At 42.6% G+C, this 18,616-nt stretch overlaps 1 protein-coding gene across 4 annotated transcripts in view; it reads left to right on the forward strand.

Annotated features, from left to right (window-relative positions):
• The first annotated feature begins 728 nt into the window (after positions 1-728).
• The window catches only part of MVB12B (multivesicular body subunit 12B), a 274,057-nt gene continuing 256,169 nt past the window's right edge, over positions 729-18,616 (forward strand). The window contains exon 1 of one of the 4 annotated variants that reach the window (XM_077768243.1): positions 729-771. The gene's annotated coding sequence lies outside the window, so the exon portion shown is untranslated. The remainder of the gene's footprint in view (positions 772-18,616) is intronic. The other 3 variants (XM_077768246.1, XM_077768244.1, XM_077768242.1) reach the window with 3 other exon arrangements.

Consider the following 18,616-nt stretch of genomic DNA (forward strand, 5'->3'; position numbering starts at 1 on the left):
GTGCTGGATCATGAGCGGCCTTGAATGCCCAATTCAAGGTTTAGGTTTCAGGTAGGTGGGCAATGGGGGAGCCACTGAGGTTTTTGAGGCAGAAGGTGACATCAGTAGATCTGTGTTTAAGGGCAAGCACTCAGGCTGCAGAACAGAAAGGCAGGGAGGAGGAAAGCATGAATGCCATTAGGTGGCTGGGGCCACAGTCCTGCGGAGAGCGGATGCGGCCCAACCCCGGGCTGCGCCTGGCGGATGGAGGGAAGGACCCAGCTACCGCTGCTCCTTAGCACGAGGGCCTCTGGGTGGCGAACAGTGCTGAATGAAGGAATGAAGGAATGAACGAATGGAAGGCAAGCCACAAAAGACACCATCCCAATAAACTAGGGGAGAAAAAAAAGGAAACTAGACCCTAAACATAAAACCGCACGGAAGAGCAGTTTCGAGGCTTCCCTGGGGCAACCCTAGCAGAACTGGGGGCCAGGAATTGGGCGGAGTAGAAAAACCTGAGCTGGGACAGGGCTGGGTTCTGATTGGGCGCAGTGCGTGTCAATCGCCGCTGCTCGGTCGGTGAGCCTATCTGCTGGCTGGCAACCGCGAGATTAAGACGCCGGAAGCCTCGCGAGTTCGAATCCCTCCCTGCGAGATCTCCAGCACGTTACTTTGCGGGCCGACTCTGTTTGCTCAGCTGCGAAGTGGGGGTGAGAGCGGCGCCCACCGCGTGGACGTACCGAGGCGCTGTGGGAGAAGCACAGCACCGGGACCAGCCGAAGTCGGGGTTCGGTAAGTGAATACCCATGCCTGGGGACTTTGGCCTCACACCTGCACCGGCGGAACGCCCTGGCGGCAGTAACGTGTGGTTGGAATAATGATCTGCTCCTTGCAGCTCCTGAAGGGCAGGGAGTGCCCCAGGGCTGAGCGGGGGCCTGGAGGAGGCCTGGGGAAGGGGCGTGGAGGTGAACTGTTGAGATTCCCTCGGAGCTGTACACAGAGGGCGGTGGGGGCGTGCACGGGGCAGAAAGGCAGCCCCCTCATGTGCACGCCCTTCGGATGCCAGCCAGGAAGCCCAGGGTGCGGACCGCACACAGCAGCGCCAGCCTGGCCCGGGGCAAACAGGGCAGGAGGAATGAGGGTCTCCTAGCGGCCAGGAACCAGAGACAGGGAGGCAGGGAGGGGACATCTGAGTTGCCAGAACATCTACCACGTGCCAGGCAAGACCTTCCGAGAGGCAGGTCCTTTCACTGTCCCCATTTTACCCATGGGGAAAACAGAGGCTCAAAAACAAGATAGCTGGTTAGAGCTTTGAAGCCACTCGAGGGCGATTCTCAAACTGTGCTCTTCGTCCTACCTCATGAGACCTCTGGAGAGACTCGAGGAGGGAGACATATCGGCTCATTAGCAAGGGGGACTCCAGCAGTACCTTCTTGGGGCCCGAGGAAGATGGGCGCCCTCACATACCCTGGGCCCCAGGTGCCTCTGCCTGGGCTCTTCCTGAGTTGGTCCCTGTGTTTCTTCTGAAGAGCGTTCCTTCTGGATTCACCAGTGAGACCAGAGGTGGAAGGGGGTGGGGAGGGGGCAGAGACAAAGCAGGTTTCTCTCCTGTGTGCTGGAGAGGCTGAGGCAGCTGAACAGTGTCAGCCCAGCCAACAGCCGTGGCAGTGGGAAGCGGGTACCCTGGAGGATGGGGCCCAGAGAGAGACCCTTGCAAAGTACACACAAGTGAGGAAGGACCACAGGCCGGGCTGATGGCCCCCGGATCCCTTACCTTCTCCCTGGGGCCAGATCCACTCTCAGATTCCAGGGCCCTCCCCTCTGTGGCCCAGCACTGCCTGGACTGACGTTCCCACATTCCCAAGAGCCCTCTGGGCTAGACTTTGGGCTTCAAGCTGAACTCATTCTCGTCTTTAGCCTCACATCATCTTCACCCAGGTAGCTTCCCTGCCGGGCACAACTTCGCCCCTCTGCCATCCTGATCAGGGCAGGAAGCTCATCTGGTGCCGGCAGGGTTAGCAGAGTTGGCCACACTGACTTCAGGCCATCAGCAGCCCTGCAGGGCCCCAGCCTTGCCCATACCCTCTCTAGCTGGCTCAGCTCAAGGCCAAGCTCTTCCAGCCCTTTGGACACTAGTTCAAACAGCTCCCTGTCCAGCGGGCTGGCCTACAGCCAGGCCAGACCCTGAAAGATGCCCCATTAACTCCCCCAGCCTGGCATATCTAATGCCCCGATGCCCCACCTTCTCCTAAAGCCTGCCTCCCCCCGTTTCTGTTGGATTTGACATTCGCTCTGTGGCCCAGACTCCCAGGACCGCCTCCCCCCGGCCTTGCCTGGGGACCCTGCCCAAGTTCCAGCTGGCTGGCAAGCCCAGCCAAGCATCGCGGCTCCCGAGACATCCCTGAGTGACAGGAAACAACTCGCTCCTTCCAAGAGGCGAAGCTCTGACAAACACTCACTAGGAAATAATAAAGTGGCAAAATAATTCTGCATCGGACACACTTACCAGAGCAGAAAGCGTCCGTGGAGGAGACAACATCTTGTACCATCTATCTTCCTTAAATCCCCACGCTGTGACAAAGTGGAGGGCAAAATCATGATGAATGATCGGACACATTTAGCCAGTACCTGTGCTCTGTAACAAGCGTGGCCCGGGAAAGGGGCTCTAATGAAGATCTGTGCCCCCCGCCCCAAACTGGGCCTCGTCGGAAACAAGTCTTTATTACAAAATTGGCGCCTGGTTTTCATACCACGAAGGCTGGAGGCGCGAGGTGTGACATGAATTAACGCCGGCACCTGCAGGGTCAGCGCGGCCCTTGCTGGCGGTACAGAGACAAACGGGTTCGGCTCCCGCCACCACCCTGCGTCTGGTTGACAAGACGCCAGTCGCCTTCCGATTGTGCGGGAACACGCCTAGGTTTTGTTCCTACCCGGCCCGCCATCATTTATTCTGCTGCCTCATTTGAATATGATGAATACTGTAGTCCTTTATTTGTTCACAACAACCAAATAATTGTAGATCCGTGGGCTTCGGGGCAATTAATCACATTTTTCCCTCCACCAATCCACTATAAACATGACATTGAACAATAAAGTACATTAACCTCTGCTTTGCACAAAACTTTGCTTATTTAAACACTGCAAGGTTATTTGTTTTCCTTCTTGCCCAGGCCCCTGCCGCAGGGGAAGGGTGGTGAGGAGAGCGGCCCCACCTCATAGCCAGCGGGGGCTCTCTGGCCCGTCCCGGCCTGTGGCTCAGCCACGGGTGGGGTAGGGAGCAGGCAGGTGGATGCAGGTATTGGGGTGCGCATCTCCAGGGCAGCGCCCATGGTTCGCCAGCATGTGTGCCTATGCGTGGGAGTGTGCATGGGTGTTCTTGGATGGGACTATGGGTATATTTGTGTGACTGCAGCTGCTTTACATGTTTGTTCATATGCACGTATATGTTTGCCTGAGTTTTGTTCCCAGAACAGAGGTTCTGAAGATAAGACTTAAGAGTGTGTGTGTGTTTATGTATAGGTGTGTATTGTGTGTGTGTGTGTGTAGAAGCATTACTGTGTGTGCGCATGCGTAGCGATTTTAAATTGTGGTCACAAATTCCTTCACATGTCTCCCCTCAGGAGGTGGGATCGGAGCGCCTGGGTGGTTCAGTTGGTTAAGCGTCAGACTCTTGATGTTGGCTCAGGTCATGATCTCATGGTTCGTGGTTTTGAGCCCCACTTTGGGCTCTGCGCTGATGGCATGGGGCCTGCTTGGGCCCGCCCCCTTTCCCTCCTCATCACCTGCTCACATATTCTGTCTCGGTCTTAAACATTTAAAAAAAAAAAAAAAAGTGGGGATTTGTGGTCTCCTCCGCCTGAATCTGGGGTGGGCTTGTGACTGCTTCAAGTGAATAAAAGGGACAGAGGTGACACTGTGATTTCCAAAGCTGGGTCATAAAAGGCCACACGGCGTCCACCTTGCTCATAGGAGCATTCCCTCTGGGAGTCCTGAGCTGCCATTTCAGAGGCCAGTGATTTCCAGGCCGCCAGGTCAGAGAGGCCACATCAAGAGGTCACACGGAGAGGGCACGAGACCTCAGGAGGGAGAGGGACGCCCGAGGAGCACAGCTGTGTAAGTATTTCAGTCCAGGTGCCAGACACGTGAGTGTAGATGCCTCCAGCCACTTAATTCTTCCCAGCTGAGGCCCTTGTCATGGTGGTGCAGAGATAAGCCGTCCCCACAGAATCCAGGAGCGTAGGAAAAGGGTTGTTGCTTAATGCCACCACGTTTGGGGTAGCCCGCTGTGCAGCAGATAACCGGAAGAGCACGTATGTGCGTTCAGTGTATGTTCTGAGTGCATGCGTCCGTGTAGGCATGCAAGTACTGAATGTGTGCATGTGCCTCAAGGTGTCTCAGAGGAGAGGTTCCTAGGGCACTTGAGAGTCTAAGCATGTGTGTCTGGCTGTGTGCACATGTGGGTGTGTGTTCGTGCAGGCAGTATATATGCGCATGTATGTATATACGCGTGCACAGTGCATTCATTCCTTCCCTCAGCAGATATTTACCGAGCATCTGGCAGGCTCCTCTCTCTCTTTGTTCTTCAGGGAACAAAACAAAGGTTGTATCTTCATGGAGGCTTCTCACAGAGGCAGGCAGTAAGTGATAGACCTAAATAAGTGTTTTCTTAAATTGTGTACTAGGTTTACACGATCCAGGCAAGGGGATCAGCCAGGATAAGGACCCCAAGATGGGAGCACAGGGCCAAGTTCAAGGATTAGCAAAGAGGTAGAGTGAGTAGGAGAGAGTTATAAGGGACTCCGTGCGAGCTGGGTGATAGGGGCCAGTTTACAGAGTCCTTGGCTCTCTCACTGGGACTTGGCTTTTTATTCTGCGTGAAATGTGGAGCCCTTGCAGGGTTCTGAGCATGGTATTTTCTAACCAGCTTTTTGAAAGGATCACGCTGGGGCTTTTCTGAATAGACTCTGGGGTAAGGGCAGAGTAGGGAGACCAGTTAGGAGCCCAGCCCTATAGACCAGTGGTCTGTGATTGTGGCTCAGACCCGGGTGGTCGTGGTGAGAAGTGGTTTATTGTGGATATTTGGGGAAAGTCCAGGAAACAAGATTTCCTGATGGACTAGAATGTGGAGTGAGAATGGAGTCGGGGTGGCTTCAAGATTACTGGCTTGAGAAACTGGAAGGAGAAAATCCCCATTAGCCAGGATGGAGAAGGTTCTGGGAGTAGCATGTTTGTGGCGGGGATAGATCAGGATATATGTGTACCTCTGTGTCGTCATATGCATTTATGTGTATGTGAGTGTAAGTTTGTGTGCAAGTGTCCATATGTATATTTTGATGCACATGGGCTCAATGGGTTTGTGTGCTTTTATAGGTGTCTGTGAGTAAATATTGTGCCTTTAAGAAGAGCCTGAGTTGGGTGTTTGCACTGTATGTGTGTATAGTGACTTTTTGCGTCTAAGGATTGACTGTATGTGCACGACCATGGAGGGCTGGTTGCGGGGGGCCAGCCCCCTGTCAAAGGGCTTGTCTTGGGTGAGTGGGGTGAAGGAGGGGCTCACATGGGCAGAGCTGTGCCCAAGAAGCTCCCAAAAGAGGACCCTAGAGCAGGGAGAGCCATGATTTCCTGGAGACGAGGCACTGAGAGCGGTAGGCTGCCCATGGAGGGGGCTGACCGCGCCCTGTACCAGCTGGCGACGACAGCGGACTGGCCAAATGGATTGTGCATTTCCACAGGATGGAATATGGCGTTGCCTTCTAAAATAGCATCTGTAAGGAACAGTTGTTTATTTGGGAAAATCCTCCCCAAATAATGATAAATGTAAGAGGCTGCGCTTCACAAATAAAAGAGAAGCCGGCAGGTGCATACTCCCTCAACTCACAGCCACCAGACTGGCTGTAAGATCTGTCCCTGCACTGTGCTGTCCTCCTTCCCACCTGGTTGAACAGTGTAGAAAGCTTCCTCCTCAAGGAAGCATCCATTTCCTCATCCCCAAAGGAACCTCATTCCACCTTTCATTCACTACGGCCCTGTTTGTAGCTGCCGGGCCAGGTGGGGTATCACTCTTAAAGAAGATTCATTCACAGAGCCTCAGGTACATAGAGTGTGGCCACTGATTTGGTGAATGCATTCTTTTCTATTCCAATCAGAAGAGAGGATATACGGGTGCCTGGGTGGCTCAGTTGGTTGAGCGTCCAACTTCTGCTCCGGTTATGATCTCCCAGTTCCTGGGTTTGAGTCCCACGTCAGGCTCTGTGCTTGGAGCCTGGAGCCTGCTTGGGATTCTGTGTCTCCTTCTCTCTCTGTCCGTCTCCCACTGGCGGTCTGTCTCTCTCTCTCAAAATAATGAATAAACATTAAAAAAACCCACTGGAAAACTTAAAAAAAAAATAGTATCTAAAACAGAACAACCCTAGCTGTTGGTAGTTTTGTAGTTTTTTTTCCAAGGCTATATTAACCCTCCCCGTGCTCTGTCATAAAAATCCAAGTTGCTCTGGATTGCCTGCAGATTATACAAAGCATCACACTGGATCAACGTAACAACAGATTCTTACATCAGTGACTTCATGCTGATCCGGCCAGACAAGCAAAAAGTGTCTAGTTCACTGGACATTTTGGGAAGACACATACACACCAGAGGGTGTGTGTATACTTATAATTTATGTAAACAGTATTGCGTAACATTGACATTCTCTTATTTTTTTTCCAACTGGCACTATGTTTTTAAGATCTCTCCATGGTGCTGTGTGTACTTGTGATCCTTTGCTTCATAATAATAGTGACGGCCAACCCAGAGTGCAACTAACATCTTTCAACAAATCTGCAGCAAGCATTCTTATGGATTTCCCATTGTGCACATATGTTAGAATTTCTGCGGATCTGAGTGCGTGTGCGCTTAATTTGCATAAGTACTTTGGGACCGCTCTCCAAAGAGGCTTTACCAATTTACACACCCATTGGCCATGTGTGAAGGATCCTATCTTCCTCATTTCTGCCATTAATTGGTATGACCCAGCTTTCCAGTTTTTGCCAGTCTAAAGGTGTAAAGTGCTATCTTGTTTTAATTTGCATTTCTTTGACTGCTAATGAGTTTGAGCATCACTTCATGTGCTTATTAGCTTTGGGGGTTTCTTTTTCTGTAAATTGCCTGTCATATCATTTGCCCATTTTTCTATTGGAGTTGATGTCCACTTCTTGTTGCTTTACAGCTCCTCATATATTTTAGATGTTAATCCCTTGTCAGTGTTAGACTTTGGAAAAAAAAAAAAAAACCTCAGTCCTATCATTCGACTCTTAATTGGTCTGTGTTATTTATTTATTTTTTTAATAAACACAACTTCTTAATTTTGATGTAATCAGATTCAGCAAATTTGTGCATGATGGTTTGTGCTTTTCAAGCTTTGTTAAATAAGCCTCCTTGCCTTTCCCTAAGTCTGAAGATACCTTCCACGTTTGTTTCTACAAAGGCTGTGATTTTTAGCTTTCACATTTAGACCTTTAATTTACGTAGAGTCTCCCCCCACTTATCGTGCATGAGGCAAAATAGGGATTCAGTTATAATTTTCTTAGTAGATTGAGTCATTTTTCACTGGTCTGTGTCAAATCATCCATCCTCTCCCCAGTGATTTGCCATGCCTCCTCCTTTATCCCTGTTAAGTTCTCGTACTTATGTAGATAGGTCATGGTGTTCTGTTCTGTTCCACTGATACACTTATCTATTCTTGAGCTAACACGGCAGTATTTATTATGATTATGGCTTTATAGTAGGTCTTACCATTTGGCAGGGAAAGAGCATCATTGCTCCTTTTTTTTTTGAAGTTGATTTAGTTCTTCACCACGTACTTTTCATTACTCCATATAATTTTTGGAGTAGATTTTACCAAGTTTCCTTTTTAAAGAAGATACCCATATACACCTGCTTGTACATGTAATTGTACTCCAGGTTGGGTTTGCAGTGGATTTCTAAATTAGTCTGGGGAGAGTGGACTTGGTTATAATAAGATTTAAACCATTCTATTCAAGGGTTGTCCGTTATTCAAGCTTTCAAGTCCAGCTCATTAGAGAACCTTACAAGTTCCTGGCTTAGTTCTCAGATAACGATCTAATTTTTGTTGTGATTGTGATGCATTGCATTTTTTATTACGTTTTCTTCTGTTTATGATTTCTTTGATTACGTATTAGATTCATTACAGTTTTTGGTTTTTCATTTTTTATTACATTTTACAGTTGGCGATTGCTGGTGTAGGAGAGTATTGGTTTTTGTAGGTAAATCTTGTCTCTGAGCAGTCTTAGCTGAATTCTCTTATTCTGATAATTGGTCTCTTAATTCTGTTGGTGCCCATTGGAATGGTGAGTCACATCTATAACCAATGACAGTTTTAGGTCTTCGCTTCAAACTTCACAATCCTGTTTCCTCATAGTATTAATTAGAACTTCTAAGACTTTGTTAAACAGTGTGAGTTAAGTTATTAGGACCATCCTTGTTTTTGCCCAGGACATAAAGATATGCCTAAAAATGTTCTCTTATGTATATTACTTGTTGGGGGGGGGGGTATAGACCTTATCAAATTAAGTAAATTTTTTTCTACTTCGAGTTTGTAAGAGTTTTTTAAACTTTTTAATGTTTGTTTATTTTGAGAGAGAGAAAGACAAGCAGAGAGGGGGAGAGAGAATCCCAAACAGGCTCTGAGCTGCCAGCACAGAGCCTGATGTAGGGCTCAAACTCATGAACCACCACTAGATCGTGACCTGAGATGAAATCAAGAGTCAAATGTTTAACTGACAGCCACCCAGACACCCCTAAGATATATATATATTTTTAAATCATAAAAAGGTCCTGTACCAGGTGTCTAGGTGGCTTAGTCAGTTAAGCATCTGACTCTTGATTTCGACTCGGGTCATGATCCCAGGGTCATGGGATCAAGCCCTGTGTTGGGCTCTGTACTGAGCATGAAGATGGCTTAAGATTCTCTCTCTCTCTCTGTCTGCCCCTCTCCCCTGCTTGTGCTCACTCTCTCTCTCTAAAATAAAAAAGATAAAATTAAATTTAAAAAAGGGTCCTGGACGTTATAAAATATCTTTTCTGTATCAACTGAGATTTTCATATATTATTTTTCTTCCTCTGTTAACATTGAGTTAAATGGGAGAGTTTTCTGATGCTGATCTATCCTTGAAGTCTTTGAATACTATGTATTATTTTTATTTATTTATTTTTAAAATTTTCTTTATAGTTTATTCTTATTTTTGAGACAGAGAGAGACAGAGCATGAGCGGGGAAGGGGCAGAGAGAGAGGGAGACACAGAATCTGAAACAGGCTCCAGGCCCTGAGCTGCCAGCACAGAACCCAATGTGGGGCTCGAACCCACGAACTGTGAGATCATGACCTGAGCCAAAGTCAGAGGTTTAACCGACTGAGCCACCCAGGCGTCCCTACTATGTATTATTTTTAATACATTTTTAATGTATTTTTAATTCATGGGAGTCAGCAATGTTGTGTTGAGGATTTTTGCACCTGCATAAAAGTGAAATAGTCCTACAGTTTCCCTTTTTGCTTAGTTCTTGTCTAATTTTAGAAGAAGGATTATATTAGCCCTACAAAATTAGCCAGGCAGAGTTTACTCTTTCTCTGTTTTCTTTTTTCTTTTTTAATGTTCCTTACCCATTTATCACATCCCCCGTCCAGCAACCCTCTGTTTCTTCTCTATATTTAAGAGTCTCTTATGTTTTGTCCCCCTCCCCTATTTTTATGTTATTTTTGCTTCTCTTCCTTATGTTCATCTGTTTTGTATCTTAAATTCCTCTTATGAGTGAAGTCATAATGATATTTGTCTTCCACTAATTTCGCTAAGCATAATACCCTCTCATTCCATCCACATAGTAGCAAATGGCAAGATTTCATTCTTTTTGATTGCCAAGTTTTACTCCATTGTGTGTGTGTATATATATATCACATCTTCTTTATCCATTCATCCATCAGTGGACATTGGGCTCTTTCCTTACTTTGGCTATTGCAGATAGTGCTGCCATAAACATTGCAGTGCATGTGCCCCTTCGAAACAGCACACCTGTATCCTTTGGATAAATACCTAGTAGTGCATTTGCTGGGTCGTAGGGTAGTTCTATTTTTAACTTTTTGAAGAACCTCCATACTGTTTTCCAGAGGGGGTGCACCAGTTTGCATTCCCAGCAGCAGTGCAAAAGAGCTCCTCTTTCTCTGCATCCTCGCCAACGTCTGTTGTTTCCTGAGTTGTTAATGTTAGCCACTCTGACAGGTGTGAGGTGATACCTCATTGGGGTTTTGATTTGTATTTCCCTTGTGCTGAGTGATGTTGAGCATTTTTGAATGTGTCTGTTTGCCACCTGGATGTCTTCTTTGGAGAAGTGTCTATCCATGTCTTGGTCCATTTCTTCACTGGATTATTTGTTTTTTGGGTGTTGCGTTTGAGAAGTTCTTTATAGGTTTTGGATACTAAGCCTTCATCTGGTATGTCATTTGCAAATATCTTCTCCCATTTGTCAGTTACCTTTTAGTTTTGCTGGTTGTTTCCTTCACTGTGCAGAAGCTTCTTATTTTGATGAGGTCCCAATAGTTGATTTTTGCTTTGGTTTCCCTTGCCTCCAGAGACATGTTGAATAAGAAGTTGCTGCGGCCATGGTCAAAGAGGTTTTTGCCTGCTTTCTCCTCGAGGATTTTGATGGCTTCCTGTCTTATGTTTAGGTCTTTCATCCATTTTGAGTTTATTTTTGCGTATGGAGCAAGAAAGTGGTCCAGGTTCATTCTTCTGCATGTCGCTGTCCAGTTTTCCCAGCACCACGTGCTGAAGACTGTCTTTATTCCATTGGATATTCTTTCCTGCTTTGTCAAAGATGAGTTGGCCATACATTTGTGGATATTTCTGGGTTCTCTATTCTGTTCCATTGATGTGAGTGTCTGTTTTTGTGCCATCTCTGTTTTCTGGAACAACTTGAATAAAATAAAAAATAGCTCCTCCTTAGAAGTTCAGTGGAATTTGTATGCAGCACCATCCAAAACCCTCTGGGCCTCAGGTTATTTTTGGGTGGGGTGGAGAAAGAGAAGATATCAGAAGATATCTGACTACCCATTTGATCTTCTTAATATTTATTTGTTCAAGTCCATTTATATATCTGTTCAAGTTTGCTTTTTCTTGCACAAGTTTTGGCACTTTGTATTTTCCTGTCTGTTCAAGTATCTGATATGGGTTATTGAATTTGTTAGAAGGGTTTCATAATTTTCTTTTATTATTATTAGATAGACAGTACTTCTATCTTTTTAATTCATTTTCCTTTCAAGAACTAACTTGGACATGGTGAATTCTGTGGTTTAGGACTACCACTGACTCCAGTATGGAGAATGGTTGTAGGAAAAGAGAGCAGAGAAGGGAGACAAGTTGGAAGGGATCTAATCTTACCCTGGGCATCACCCAGAGATGGTTTCATGGGTGTCTAACCTGTGCAGTCCCACAGGGCTCTGCTTCATGCTCTGCTTTTGCTATCTTGAGATTCTTAATAATTTTGTATTTGTTTTCAGAGTCAAGTCTGATGGACAAGGGATCATGTGCATGGGTGGAAGAAAACTACACAATATGCATGTCTACCATGGTCCGTGCTGCCCCATTCGAGTACAACATTTGTGATGCCCCGTTCATGAGCACAGAATTCAGGTGGACACAGTCCATGGGATCTTGTGTGTTATAACTGTTTGGTTGACGATCTTTACATGTGAAGGAAATTTGCCTGGATGTAAAATTTTTGGCCTCCTTGCTCTCCCTTAAATATCTTTAAAATGTTGCTGCAGTCTTTAAAACATAAAAAAATGTCATAAAAAGCCTATAGAATCTTTTTTGAAAAAAAATTTCATAAAAAGACCTGTAGGGTCTTTCATGAAAAAATTCATAGAAGCATCTTGTAGCATCTTGATGCCGTCCTGATTTTCTTTTGCACAGAAGTAACTTGGACTTTTTAGCTGGATGCTGGAAGCGTTTTTATTTCATCCTTAAGAAACAGTAATATCACTAAGCTAACTGTCAAAATTGACCATTCTAGACCATTCTCATGGGACAGAGTATGTGCTTTCAAATTTTAGATTCGAATGTTCCATTTCAGAAAGTATTTTTTAAATTCAGTTTTTAAGTGCTTGTTCTGTTTAATTGTTTAGGCTCTATTCTTTAGGGCCTTTTTTTTTTTATCTTTTTCACATAACTTTATTATTTTTTATTTTTTTGTTTATACATTATTTTATTTTATTTTATTTTATTTATTTTTTTAGTAGTTTATTGTCAAGTTGGTTTCCATAGAACACCCAGTGCTCATACCCACAAGTGCCCTCCTCCATGCCCATCACCCACCTTCCTCTCCCCCCNGCATGTTGCTGTCCAGTTCTCCCAGCACCATCTGTTAAAGAGGCTGTCTTTTTTCCATTGGATACTGCTTCCTGCTTTGTCAGAGATTAGTTGGCTGTACACTTTTGGGTCCAGTTCTGAGTTCTCAATTCTATTCCATTGGTCTGTGTGTCAGTTTTTATGCCAATACCATACTGTCTTGATGATTAGGGCCTTCAATTACACATATGTTGGATCTGCTTTGCCTGACTTCTGTTATCAACCCCTTTTTCTGAAATTGCTTTTATCTCTTTCTTTATTTCTGTTTGACTTTTTTCACTTCTCTATTTCACATCGTCTGTCTCCCTGATTGTGCCTCACCTGGTGTGTACTTCATGCATGTGTTTCTTCTAATTTAATCTTCATTTTGGAATTGTGTTTTTCTTTGTCCTCCAGTTGCACCAGATTTTAAAAAGTCTCCCTGTTGTCTGGCCATCTAGTATCCTCACTCTTCTGTTTCTGGCCTGTACTGTTCTTTCAGAGCTTCTCCCATTTTCTCAGTTGCTTTCAACCCATTTAGCTTTGTGTGCACATGTGTTCTCTTTGACTACCAGAATAGTATCTTTTTTACTTCTTTTTTTTTTACTTCCCTTCTAAGAGCCATTGTTTGAAGTTGTATTGCATTTCTCTTTTATTTGTTTGGTTTTTTAAAAAATTTAAATTCAAGTTTATTGACATACAGTGTAGTCTAGGCTTCAGGAGTACAACCCAGTGATTCATTTCTTACATATGACACCCAGTGCTCATCTCAAAAAGTGCCCTCCTTAATGCCCGTCACCCATTTGTCGCATCCCCCTTCCTACCTCCCCTCCAGCAACCCTCTCTTCTGTTTCTTAAATGAAAAAGATGTCATTTCTTAGATTAATAGGAGAAGGTTTCTGTAGAAGGGGCAAGTGGCTTTCCTTACATTTTTAGGTGTTAATGTGAAAAATTAAATGGCAGTCTCTCCGGGTACCTGCTTTTCTTCCGTTCTCAGAACTAAGCCTGTGTCAGAAAGGCTCACTGCCTCTATCTCCGTGTTTCTTAGAGCTCTGTGGGCCTTGCTTTTTAAGATAACTCTCGGGGCGCCTGGGTGGCTTAGTCGGTTAAGCGTCCGACTTTCTCTTAGGTCATGATCTCGCGGTTCGTGGGTTCAAGCCCCGCTTCGGGCTCTGTGCTGACTGCCAGCTCAGAGCCTGTAGCCTGTTTCAGTCTGTGACTCCCTCTCTCTCTGACCCTCCCCTGCTCACACTGTCTCTCTCTCTCCTAGAAATCAATAAAAACATTAAAAAAAAAAAGATAACTCTCTAATCTTCAGACTTTTGCTGTCCAGTGTGGTAGTCACTGGCCACATGAGGCTCTGGGACACTCAAAGCATGTCTGATCCAATTGAGAGATAAAATACATGCCAGAGTTAAAAGATTTAGTAGGAAAAAAAAAGTAAAATAACTCCTTAATTACTTTTGTATTGATTACACATCAAAACAATAGTATTTTGAGTATTTTAAGTTAATTTAAATATATATATTTTAAGTTTATTTATTTTGAGAAAGACAGAGTGAGCAAGGGAGGGTCAAGGGGGGTGGGGGGGAAGAGAGAATCCCAAGCAGCCTCCACGCTGTCAGCACAGAGTCCAAAGCAGGGCTTGAACTCCTGAATCATGAGATCGTGACCTGAGCTGACATCAAGAGCCAGATGCCTAACCAACTGAGCCACCCAGGCGCCCTGTAAAATACATTATTAAAATCAATTTAACTTGTTTTCATTCTCTTTTAGAAGATGGCTTCTAGAAAATACACAGTCACATGTGTGGCTTCCGTTTGTGGCTCCCGTTATATTTGTATTAGACAGCACCACTTCAGACTTTATATTCTTCTGTTACAATATGGCACCATCTGCTTCCTCTCACACTTCTGTCATGTTATTTGAACCTTTCACTCACCCTAAGGTTCTTTCCTAGTTCCATTCTCTCTTTGAGCAGTTTTCTTTCCAGGGTTAACTTCTGCAAATGAGTCTTTTCTGGGTATCTACTAAATCCTTGAGGATGTAGACCCCCCACTAGGATTAGCCCTCCATGACACCCTTTCTGTACTCACAGCATCCCAGCTTTGTCCATGACTCTCAGATCTGCTTGCGCAGAGCCCGCTCAAGATGCGGGGAGTCTCCTTTGCATGTGTTCTAGAGATTTAGGGGCTCTGGGCCCATCACTAGTCTGTTTTCAATTCGTGGTGCTCCTGATCCCCAGCCACACTCCTGTCCGTGCTTCCTGTGCCCTCAGTAGCTCAGCCGTGTCTGCCCACACACTGAGTTACGGAGACTCTTCATCACCTAGTTTTGTAAAGAGATTGTCTGTGGATGTTTTTTCTTTCGCTGCTATATTGATTTTTAGGAAATGTTTGGGAGTATTTCAAACACTGCACTGCTGCCACAATCCCAGTATGATTGGAATGATCTCATGTTCTGTTTTTAATTCTTTAATCTGTCCGGTACTTATTTTGATGAACAACATGAACTCGGTATCCAACTTTATTATTTCTATTTTGGATTTTAGCAATTCCACTTTTATGTATTATAAAAGCCAAATGTATGTGTTGAAGAAATAATATAACATGGATGAGCAAAACGAAAAAAGTATAGTTCTCCCAGAGAGAATCATTTTGATATTTTGAGCTGTATGCTTCCAGGGATCTTTAAGTTGGCTGTGATCTTGGGCAAAAATCCCATAATGTCTTTGAGATTCAGTACTATCATCTGTGAGACAGGGAAAATAACATATCTTATTGAACACAATATCCCATTAGGTGTGAGAATCACCTTTTTTTTAATCACTGAGAAAGAAAACAAGACTCTGCCAATTAAATTATGACACATAAACAATCAGTTTTAGGTGTGTTGATACATAAAAATCTATTAGTCTCAGAATCAATTGGGTATAATGTATATAAAGCACAATATATGACAACTATTATTCTATTATTAATATATTGAAATTTATCTAACCTATTGTTGGGCATCTAGTTATAAGCCAGTTACTTCTAGTTATAAGCTATTATGAACATTAGTAATTCATTAACTGATAAAAGCAAATGATCAGAAAGTATTAAATCTTAAACCTTAACATAGACCAAGAAATGCAAATGAAAAACAATGAGATGAGATGCCATTTGTACTTTTCAAAATAGAGTTCTTTCATGTTACAGAAAAATTAGGAAAACCCCAGTCCCTGACAATACAGTGTAACTAAATAAATCATTACTCATTGGTATTATCAGTCATATAAAAAGATGATATGCAAAGGTGAGCCATTTATAACATCAAATCATATAATTCATAACGAAAACAGTTATGCATATCTGTGCACCTCGCAGCAGCAGATGCAAGAAGAAACAGACAAATTTATAGTAAGAAGCTTTAATTCACCTATCAAAGGTTATGATATATGCATAAACAGGAATAACATAAAAAAACCTAAAAATGTAATTAACAAGATAAGTCTGATATATAATCATACTGACTAACCACTAAAATCAATAATTGCACATTCCTTTTACATGTTCCTATAGGTTCATGGAATTGGCCATATGTTAATTCAAAAAGGAAATAAAGGTAGGAATAGTGAGATAACGTACTCTGATCAGAATGCAATAAAACTAAAAGTTAATCACAATATCCAAATGCAGTCTTTTTTCTGCCTATAAAATTTAGAACTTGCAAACAGTTCTTGGGTCTAGAAGAAATCAACCCCCAAACTTCAAAGTGTTAAGACTACAGTGATAGTAAAAATCCTAAGACCTTTGAAGGATAAAACAGCACTCAGAGGAAAATTCATAGCTTTTGAATATGTATATTAGTAATTAAGAAAAAATGAACAAAAACACATCGTTTATCTGAAGAAATTAGAGAAAATAAACCTTAAAAAGTAAGAAGGATGGAATCCAAAAGAGAAAAGTGGACACCAGTAATTTATAAAAGAGAAAATAGCATTACTAAATCCAGGTCCTAGTTCTTTGGGAGAAAAACAAGAACATTTCTGTAGTTTGGTAACCAGGAGAAAGCAAAACTACACAGAATAATCATGACAGTTGGGAAATAAATACAAATAGTTACAAGCATTGTAAGAGATACTTTGCTCAAGTTTATGCAAATAAGTCTGAAAACTAGAAGAAGTGATACTTTTCTTAGGAAAAAATAATTTATCAAAATTGACTCCAGAGGAGAAAGAAATAATAAACCCACAAATTACCATAGAAGAAACAGAAAATGCTGCTAAAGATTTACCCACCCTCTTGAAAAATATACCATCCCAGACGGTTTTACAGGGGAATTCTATCTATTTCTTTAAGTGCCAGATAATTCCAGTGCCATTTAAACTAAATTTCTTTTTAATGCTCAGATTGCTTTTGTGAAGCAATAGACACACAGATGCACATACACAGCACATATGCATACATTTATGAATACTTATATAAAAGTCCAAATTAAAATAATAGCAAACAAAATACAACAGTGCTTAAAAACAAAACAAAACTAATAAACTGTGACCAAATGTTTACTACAGCATGTAAAAATGGCTCAATATTTTAAGTTCTAGTAGAATTAATTAAAATCTATTAAAATCAGTATTTTAAAATATATTATGTATTATGTGATAAAACAAGAATAGTAAAGTTAATGGTAGGATGTGGGCAGTAGATATATACTTGTTCAGTGCAACATTCTTTCAACTTTACTATATGTTTGAAAAATTTCATAATAAAATGTTGGGAAAATATCTATTAATAGAATTTATCATAGTAATAGGTCTAAGGAGAAAGATCGTAAGATTGTCTTCATAAACACTGAAAAAGGCATTTGACAAAATTCAATATCTCTTCTTAATTTTAATGCATTTAATAAAATAGGAAGAGATAGTTACTTCTAACATATAAAATAGATTCATCTCAACCCATAAGCCAGCATTATGCTTCATGAGGAAAATACTAAAAGCATTTGCATTAAAGCCAGAGTACAACAAAAATGTCCAATATTATTATATTGAACTATTATTTAGCATTGTTCTGGAAGAAATAATCAGTATAATTAAAGAAAGATATTAGAAGTATGAAAATAAAGTGAGACATTAAGTTATCTTTATTTGCAGATGATAACATGGGATGATATGAATATAGCTTTAACCCAAGAGACTCAGTTGAAAAACTATTATAAAAGTAAGATAATTCAAAAATGGGGTTGAGTACAAAATTAAAAGAAGAATCAAGAGTATATCTATATACCACTCTTGATACTTAAACTACTCAGTATTTTATCATAATGAGAAATGTGTGATACATATGTGAATAAAACTTGGAAAGGCAGAGGGTCACAAATGATGACTTTCAAAATGGAAAGTTCTATCATGTTCCTGGGTAGGAAGATTCAAAGATGACAGTTGTTTCAAAATTAATTTACAGTGTAATGGGATCCCACTAAAATGCCAACAGTATTATTTAATGAAACCAGCTGATTCTAAAGTTCACATAAAAGTGAAGAAACCAAAATAGGAAACCAATTTTTTAAATGTCAAAAAATTGAGAAATAGGACACCAGATACTAGAACAGTGTAGCAATGGTACTTGCGTGTGTGGACAGATCATTGGTCCAGACTAAAAGTTCAGAATTATTCCCCAATATTTAGAGTAGCTTAGTATTTACAGAGGTGACATTTCAGATCAGTGGGAGAAAGATTGATCATTCAATGATATTTTTTGAGATAACTCTATAGTCATCTGGGGGGAAAGTGGGATCCCTAGTTTATATCTTTATTAAAAAACTGTTTATTTTGAGAGAGAGGGGGGAGGGGTTTGCACAATTAAGGGAGGGGCAGAAAGAGAGGGAGAGAGTCCCAAGCAGGTTTGGGGCTGTCAGCATAGAGCCTGACATGGGGCTTGGTCTCATGAACTATGAGATCATGACCTGAGCCAAAATCAAGAGTTGGACGCTTAACTGACTGAGCCACCCAGGTGCCCTGGGTCCCTAGTTTGTACCTTACACCACAGTAAATTTCAGGTGAGATCAGAGGTTTAAACAGAAAATGAGACCATAAACCATAGGAGGATGTTTTTATGATCTGGGCAGAATTGATCTTTGAATGGCAAAGTCCTTTCTAGAAGCTGTAAAATGATTGATTAATTCAGCTGCATTTTAAAAAAAGTCTACAAGGCAAAACCCTCAGAAGCTAAATCCCTGGAAACTGCAGATGGGGGTGAGGGGATAATTTGCAACG

This window comes from Crocuta crocuta, unplaced genomic scaffold (assembly GCF_008692635.1).
Source record: "Crocuta crocuta isolate KB4526 unplaced genomic scaffold, BGI_CrCroc_1.0 scaffold35, whole genome shotgun sequence".
NCBI lineage: Eukaryota > Metazoa > Chordata > Mammalia > Carnivora > Hyaenidae > Crocuta > Crocuta crocuta.